The sequence below is a fragment of the Mobula birostris genome, chromosome 26 (assembly GCF_030028105.1).
Source record: "Mobula birostris isolate sMobBir1 chromosome 26, sMobBir1.hap1, whole genome shotgun sequence".
NCBI lineage: Eukaryota > Metazoa > Chordata > Chondrichthyes > Myliobatiformes > Myliobatidae > Mobula > Mobula birostris.
The window spans coordinates 32692760-32702150 of record NC_092395.1 but is presented as its reverse complement, the minus strand read 5'-3'; positions in this window follow the sequence as shown (position 1 = coordinate 32702150).

The window sequence follows — 9391 nt, the reverse complement described above, 5'->3', positions numbered from 1 at the left end:
ATTAATTTGTAATCTTTACAGTAATTATTTTCTACTACATTTTCCTATCTTTCAGTTGACATTTTAGCAGATAGATACTTTATTGATCCCAAGGGAAATTACAGTGTTCCAGTATCATTACAAGTGCACAGGTATACAAATATTAGGAGAGAAGTAAAAAAAGAATAAAAAATAAGTTACCTCAAACAGTCTAACGGGGGGGGGGGGTCATCACTTTCCCCGCCGTAGGTTGACTCATTATTGAGCCTAATGGCCGAGGTTAAGAACTTGGAGCAGCGCAGTTGTCTTAGTCTATTATTTTAAGTGCTCCTCTGTTCAGCCAAGGTGACATGCAGAGGGTGAGGAACATTGTCTAGTATTGCTAGCGTTTTCCGTAGGGTCCTTTAGAACCATAGACCATAGAACACTACAGCACAGAAAACGGGCATTATTCCGCTAGTCCCCTTGACCTGTATCCAGTCCATAACCCTCCAGACCACTCCCATCCATGTACCTATCCAATTTATTCTTAAAAGTGAGACCACATTCACCATGTCAGATGGCAGCTCGTTCCACATTCCCACCACTCTCTGAGTGAAGTTCCCCCTAATGTTCCCCCTAAACCTTTCCCCTTTCACCCTAAAGTCATGTCCTCTCGTATTTATCTCTCCTAATCTAAGTGGGAGAGCCTATTCACATTTACTCTGTCTATATTCCTCATAATTTTGTAAACCTCTATCAAATCTCCCCTCATTCCTCTACGCTCCAAGGAATAAAGTTCTAACCTGTTCAATCTTTCCATGTAACTCAACTCCTGAAGACCCGGCAACATCCTAGTAAATCTTCTCTGCACACTTTCAATCTTACTGATATTCTTCCTATAGTTAGTTGACCAGAACTGTACACAATACTCCAAATTTGGCCTCACCAATGTCTTATACAACCTCCCCATAACATCCCAACTCCTATACTCAATACTTTGATTTATGAATGCCAGGATGCCAAAAGCCTTCTTTACAACCCTGTCTACCTGTGACACCACTTCCAGGGAATTATGTATCTGAACTCCCAGATCTCTTTGTTCCTCCCCACTCCTCAGTGCCCTACCATTTACTGTGTATACCCTACCTTGATTTGTCCTTCCAAGATGCACCATCTCACACTTGTCTGCATTAAATTCCATCTGCTACTTTCTGACCCACCCTTCCAGTTGGTCCAGACCCCTCCACAAGCTTTGACAGGCTTCCTCGCTGTCCACAACGCCTCCAATCATCGTGTTATCAGCAAACTTGCTGATCCAATTTACTACATTACCACCTTGTTCTGCTACAGCCGCCAGTGTGTCCAGTTTGGCACCTATAACAGAGTAAGCCTTTCTCATCAGTCTATTGAGCCTGTTGACATCATCCGTGTTGATGCCATTGGATAGCACACCACTGCATAGAAAACTGTACTGGTGACAACAGACTGGTAGAACATGTGAAGGAGAGGCCTGCATACTCCAAAGGACCTCAGTCTCCTCAGGAAGTAGAGGCAACTCTGGCCCTTCTTTTACACCACCTCTGTGTTGGTGCTCCACTCAAGTCTGTCACCTATATGCACCCCAGATACTTGTACATCCTCACAAGCCCCATGGTAATTTTACATTTATTGGAGGGATTAATGGACATGACAACTAATCCCTGCCTATTGATTTATTTCAACACATTCCTCCCCTCCCCTTAAAAAAGGCCAATGAGGTACTCTGGGTAGAATTTCTGTCCTTGGCCAGTCTTCTTTTTGTCAAATCCTTCCCTTGCTATAAGATTTCCAATTCATAAGTATCCCAAAGCAGGAAACATGTTAATTCATAAACTGAATGTTAGATTAAGGCCATTTTTTCTTCAGTTATTCCTTTTGTCTGTTCAGGAAGCCAGATAAAATCTAGAACTTGAGTATATGCATTGAAATATATATTCAATCCCAAAATTCAATATTTAAAACAGTAAAAAGTGCAACAAAAATAGTCTTAAAGAGCAACTGTAGATCAGCAGATGAAGGAAGACTCAGCCAGTTTGTTATCCTGGTCCCTTTACTATGCTAAAAACAACAACTATAATCACTGCTCAGCTTCTTTTGAGTGAGATCATAACTAGTTTACACACCTGCTCCTCAACGTTCATTCAATCTATCCATCACTCAATGATTCTGATTGCTTTCTTCTGCAACCTCTTGAAAACCAAAGTATATATTTTTTGTTTGTAGCTATCAGAAGAATTCTTTTAACTTAAAGGATGATGAATATTTGAAATGGTCCAAGATAAAGTTGGATAATGGATATATTAATCTAACAGCAGGAATTAAAAATGGGGGGTTTGATAAACAAGAGAAAATCTGCAGATGCTTGAAATCCAAACAACACATACAAAATGCTGGAGGAACTCAGCAGGTCATGCAACATCTATGGAAAGAGTACATTTGACGTTTCAGGCCGAGACCCAGTAGCTTTTTCATTGCCTTTCTGTTGTTCTTCCTAATGAAATGCTGAATAACTGAAAACCTCATTTTCATTTAGACTATTTAAAAAGGGGTTGTGGTTGACAGAATTTTGGGGTTCATCACATAAACTTACTTCAACTCACATAGCTGATTCTATCCTTTCAAGTATGTCTAGTGAGCAGTTAAAATAACCCATGAGACTTAACTGCAATAATCCCCACCACCTCTTGAGCTTCAAATTTAAATAATCATTTTGAATAGATAGGTGAAAGAGGCATTTGTCAAAAGACATTTCAGTCTCTAGTTAGTACTGCCACAGTAGGAACCTTAATTGAGTACTAGTCTGGTTGGACTTTTCTCAACCATTCATGTCCAAAAAGTGCTGGCCCTCCACAAAGCTGCCAAACACTCCTCATATGTTAACTCCTTCATTCCCAGACTCATCCTCATGAACTTCCTCTGGACTCTCTCCAGTGACAATATGTCCTTACTGAGATAAGGGACCCAAAACTTTTGACAACACCCCAGGAGCAACCTGACTAGTGTCTTATAAAGCTTCAGCATTATCTTCTTGTTTTTATATTCTACTCCTCTTGAAATAAATGCTAACATTGTGTTTGCCTTCTTTACCTCACACTCAACCTGTGAAATAACATTCTGGGAATATTGCACAAGGACTCCCAAGTCCCTTGGCACCTCTGATTTTTGAACCTTCTCCCCATTTAGATAATAGTCCACAGATTGCATAGCCCTTTTTCCTTAGTAGCAATGACACTCTCTCCTGTTCCCTGATGCTCATGGACTTCTGGCAGACTGCTAGTGTCTTCCACAGTAAAGACTGAAGCAAAGTACTTATTAAGTTCATCTGCCATTTCTTTGTCCCCCATTACTACCTCACCAGCATCATTTTCCAGTGGTCACAATCAACTCTTACCTCCTGTATAGGTAAGTGTATGGGTGAGAAGTGTGGGTCTGAAAATTGGTATGGCAAGGAAATGGTTAACAAGTAGGAATTTGTGAGTCTGTCCTGTTTTAAAGGTCTACCCGCATGTTGGGCAAATTGACCCTTGATATTAGATAAGGGGAGAACAATGTGACTCTGGTTTGCCGGATAACATGGCCTGAAAGCAAGCTAAAAGTGCTGATTATGTAAAAGTAATTAATCACCTTGTCTCTAAAGAACGTTTTTTTTACATTGTTTAGCTGTAAGCTTAATAGGATGCATTGTCCCTGGGGAGGCAAAGGCTGATTGTTGAAGGTCACCTGACCGAGAGGTTAGGGTCGTGTAAACGTCAGATTGGATGCCTAGCCCCTTCCAGCTGGACTGGGAAGTGACGATAGTGCTATAAAGGTGGGCAAGTTCTTTCTTGGGCAGACCACTCACCTGGGTCCCACCTTCAGGCTGAGCAGCTGAACAGGTGCCAAGGACCTCCACCCTAGCCAGTCCACGGTCGATCACCTGCCTCAGGGACCACGCAGACGTTGCTAAGTATACTTGGCGGTGTAGACCACTAGGGGTTGCTTCAGTTAATCCTACCTATTAGTGGTGTAGGTACTGTACAATATAAAGCATTTCTCACAGCTCTCTATTTCTTCTCTGTATTAACAATAAAGTGAGTCTTGGAGGAACTACTGAGTCCGGGTCCATTTGTTCAAGCCAAACCAAATAGTTGCAGCATCCAACCGTCACAGTTATTCTCATTGGGTATCAGTTTTGTGGAACAATTGGCGTAGTCGGCAGGATTCACGGATTGCTGACAATGTTTCACTGGAACAAAGAGGTTGCCCCAGAACAATATCGCATACCTGGGTGGACGGATAATACTGATGGGTTTGTTGCACTTGCTAACACACTTGCAAAGTTGGGACCTCCCATAAATTGAGATGATTGCCTAGATAATCCTGGCAACAAATTGGGAAGTAAGGTGGCTAGATTGTTGCAAGAAATAAATTTTCCATCGAAATGAGGTTCTCATACTGATGGCTGTTGGCTGCTGGCCACAGTCTTGTGCCAACAGTTGGAAAGGACCCGTGAAGTGGAACAAGAAAAGGATAAGTTGAGAGATGAAGTGAATGCTGTGAAGGAGAGGTGCCCAGTAATGATTGAGGTGGTGAGGACCAGTCAGAATAGGGCACAGGAAGCTGAGGAGAAGGGAATTAAGATGGCATGTAGGCTAGTGCAAATTAAACATAAGGAGGCAGCCCGCTGCCAGAATTATACCCCCAATCCCACGAAGATAAGATCGATGTTGCTATCCAGGGGAGACCCAGACACCTGGGATGGGAATCTATGGTATGATGATAATGATAATGGGTCCTTTGGTGAGGGGGAAACTGCTTTTGCCCCAGAACCATTGCAGGCTCGGCCTGCTGTGGTGACTTCTCAGTAAGATGTCCATGGGCAGCCGGGAGTACAGACTCTCGAGTACAAGAAGTATCATGATAAGGAGCTATCTGAGATGGCTGCTCATTTTAAACGAAGGTCTGGGGAATCGCTGGCTGAATGGTTATCCCGCTTGTGGGATGATGGAGGTGCTAGTATAACCTTTTATCCTGAAGAACTAGCAAGGCTAGGCTCTTCAACTTCGAATTCTTGTATTAATATTGATATCCTCGTATTTGGAGTATTGTGTGCAGTTTTGTTCACCAAATTACAGGAAAGATATTAATAAGTTTGAAAGAGTGCAGAGAAGGTTTACAAGGATGTTGCCAGGACTTGAGAAACAGAGTTACAGAGAAAGGTTGAATAGGTTAGGACTTTATTCCCTGGAGCTTAGAAGAATGAGGCGAGATTTGATAGAGGTACATAAAATTATGGTGGGTATAGATAGAGTGAATGCAAGCAGGCTTTTCCCACTGAAGCTGGGGGAGAAAAAAAACCAGAGAACATGGGTTAAGGGTGAAGGGGGAAAAGTTTAAAGGGAAGATTAGAGGGGGTTTCTTCACACAGAGAGTGGTGGGAGTGTGGAATGAGCTGCCAGATGAAGTGGTAAATGCGGGCTCACTTTTAACATTTAAGAAAATCTTGGACAGGTGCATGGATGAGAGGTGTATGGAGGGATATGGTCCAGGTGCAGGTCAGTGGGACGAGGCAGAAAAATGGTTTGGCACAGCCAAGAAGGGCCAAAAGGCCTGTTTCTGTGCTGTAATATTCTATGGTTCTATGGTTCTATTTCTTCTTTCATCATAGGCATCCAAATACAATTGCCAACTGTGCTTTTAATTGAAAGCATGTGATTGAAAACCATTGTAGTCTTCCCCATGATCCATGTCAGCATGAAGATACCCAAAAGGGTGTCTGGACATGCTTTTCTTTAACTTTCCTTCTAGGGCTAGGAGGAGCAGGACTGCAGCTCCTTAGGTTAACTTTCGTCTGCCACTGCCCAAGCTTACCCCAACTTCTCTCACCTTAAAGCTTTCCTGCATCAATGCTGAACAATGTTGGGCACTCATTCTCCAAAATTAAAATTTCCAAGGTGACTATGTGCCAGATCTGGGCACTTTGATACCTGTCTTGCCAATGTCCACCTGGCCCTGAATTAAAATCCAGCTTGTGTTGAGGCATAGATCAGACAAGATCATATTGAAAAGCAGGACAAGTTTGAGGAGCTTGGATGCCTCCTCAAGATGGCAAAATTGTTGATCAACTTTCATTGTGCTCCAGCAGGAGAAACATTATTTAAGGATCCCAATACCTTTTCTATCACAGTTAAAACGAAAGATTAGCTTTATTTGTCACATCAAAACATACAGTGAAATGTATTATTTGAGTAAACACAGTCCAAGGATGTGCTCGAGGCAGCCCACAACTGTCACCGTGCTTCTGGCGCCAACAAAGCATGCCCACAACACAGCATCCCTTATGAAACTGTACTCTTCGAAATGGGGAGGAACCAGAGCACACAAATGAAACCCTCACCATTGTAGGAAAAACATACAAACTCCTGACAGTGATGGAAATTGAACCCAGATAACTGGCACTGTTTTGCTATGCTGCCATGCTGCCCTACATTTCATGTAGAACACGGATTTCATAGTGATTATGCTTCCACACTTACTTGAGCTATCCACCAGAATCATAACATACAGTATGTGCTTGTCATTCAATATTTACATCTCGGTTTGCCATGGTGTAGTGGAGTCCTGACTGCTATAGAATGAAGACATCATACCCACCACGAGTATACAGAATAAATCACTCTCTATGGTTACTTGATAGTCACATATAGAAAGAATGGAATACTTTTTTTGCTGTGGTTCACTGTGCCCCAAAGCAATGTGCATTTTGTCTGTTGTATCTCATTTATGTCTTTGAATCATTTAAGATACCTCAAACCATTTGAAACCAATTCATTCTTTTAGGTGACAGTTATAGAACACATTAATCAGTATATATTCCCAGCAGATCTTGATAAACCTATACTTTACACTAGCATGGAGGGTGGAAAAATAATGTGGTACCAAGAAATGACAGTATGTGTTCCAGCTGCAAATTCCATGATAAATGATAACCATTTCACAGTGGAATATGTGTTCTATCACAGAAATTGTAATTTGAATATACAGTGCCTTAAATCTAGAACAGGTGATTTAAATTTTTATACTAGTTTTTTTGTTACTAATATTAATTTTTTACTCTCTTTGATACTGAGACTGAGCTTATTTTACACACACAAAATGCTGGAAGAACTCAGCAAGTCAGGCAGCATCTATGGAGGGGAATAAACATTCAATTTTTCAGGCTGAAGGGAAAGTTTATTCCCCTCCATAGACGCTACCTGACTTGCTGAGTTCCTCCAGCATTTTGTGTGTGTAACGCAAGATTTCCAGCATCTTCAGAATTTCTTGTGTTCATGATGTGCATTGTTTGTGATCTAACTGCACAAATGCTTGTATGGGCAATCTTTCCATACAATAGTGGACATTTACAAATGAAAGTCATTCCAAGGGTTGACATTGACAGTTTATAATTTATCTTCAGTATTGAAACAATATTTTTGTTTCATATTGAAGGTTCAGTTCACTCATAACTAAATTCTATTTATTACCTTCAGTCTCCAATGAGTTGATCTCACTGCCACCCAGATAGCTGCTTGTATAAGCAAGGGAAAATCGTACAATTGTTTCGTTTTTTTTTTCCCCAGTGATATTAGGTATCATTCTCAAGGAACATTGGTCATTTTAAAAATAGTTAGATGTACATTTTTAACAGTGCAATCCCACAGCATAATCCCTACCACCTTCACCAAGAAAACTCAACGATATTATTTTTTTCCAATCTTTGATATTTTCTTCTCTTTGTAGGATTAGGGCATTAAGCAGATCTATTTTGATACAATGAACACATATATGTTATTTTATAAAGGAGTCATTGTATTTTAATGTATGGCATTATATCATTTTACAGCTATGGGGGCAATGGATGCAAAAGGAATGTTTGCAGCTAAAACTTTCCAGGCCATTAGTGAAAGATTTTTCTGATAGTGCATATATTTCCTTATGACACAGAAAGATCCACTTGCCTGTCAGTTCCGTGCAATCCTGTCAATCCCAATTCCCCACTTATTTCCTTATAGTCTGTTTTCCTCCAACTCCCCTTGACTCTCTTACTACATACCTATACCAGGGGTCATATTTATAGCTGCCAAATAACCAGCTAACCAGCATTTTTTCAATATGTGGAGGGAGCCACAGCACCTGGGGAACCCAAGAAGACACGAAGCGCTGGACTGCCAGATCCGCTATTTCAGGCCGCCAGTCTACCCACTCACAGGATCTCAGGCCTCCCTCTTGTCCTCCATGTAACTTTCACCTGTTCTTGTAGGGTCTATCATCTGCTAATTCTCACAATTCAAAGGAAGTATTACTCCTCTGTGATCTTGTTTACTCTCCTGCAATTGAGGTCCATTTCTTTAAAGTTCATCCCATGATTTATGGAGGCCTTTACATAAAAATTGTAAATTGTAATTTTATTAGCAAGTAGAACAAAACTATTGTCAAATATAATAATGTTATCAAGAGCAAACATATTATTGTATCAGAGACAGGAATGCCTTCAATTGCAATGAATACAAGTAATGAGGACTGTAGCAAAGTAGAGTCGTGTGTCATCTTGAAACGATGATTGCAAAGGGATGCAAGGCTGTGGCATGAAAGAACCCAAAACATCCCATGGTAAATTACATCCATTCTTCAGTGATCCATTCTCTTCCTAGTTTTGCTACCAAGTTCAGTCATTGTTTAATGGTGGCAGTCAGCAGTAAAAATATTAGCTTTGGTCCCACCAACACCAGCCCTGTCACCCTCCAAGACCAGACACTCATAGCAAAGGCTGTTGAAATCTTCAAGAGGGATACTGCCTTTCTACAGGTTTTATGTTTGTTCAATGAAGCAATGGTATTCTCTCATGCTAAGGCTGGCTGTTTAGTGCATACCTGCTATCTGTAGGTATGCAGTTTTGAGGCATTCGTTCAATATTTCATCCTCTTCCTTTAACAGAAACTGCACTTTTACAGGCAAAAGTAGTGCTAAGACATAATCTTGATATGCTGAGACCTTCATATTAGCCTGTTACTCCAGTTTGCCGGTTTGTTTATCCTGTTCTCTGATGAAGATTATTGAGGTGGTAATATGCGACCCATGATAGCAGGTGTGGTCCATGTTATCAAATTCTTCATTGTTCAAGTGAGTATTCAAATAAAGTACCTTGTGATCAGAGAACTGTCTTGTTTAAGCCGACATCAAGTCACATCAAATTTGCCACAAGCATCATAAAATTGTTTGATCATAAGCAGCAGTCTATCAAGCAATTTAGCAATAACTATGGTACCAACCATCTGCAAAGAATTTCTTGCTCCAAAATGAAGTTGGCTTTCTGAGTTGTTGGTTCTTTGAGCAATAGCTTCTAACTTTTGAGCAAATTACAATACAATAC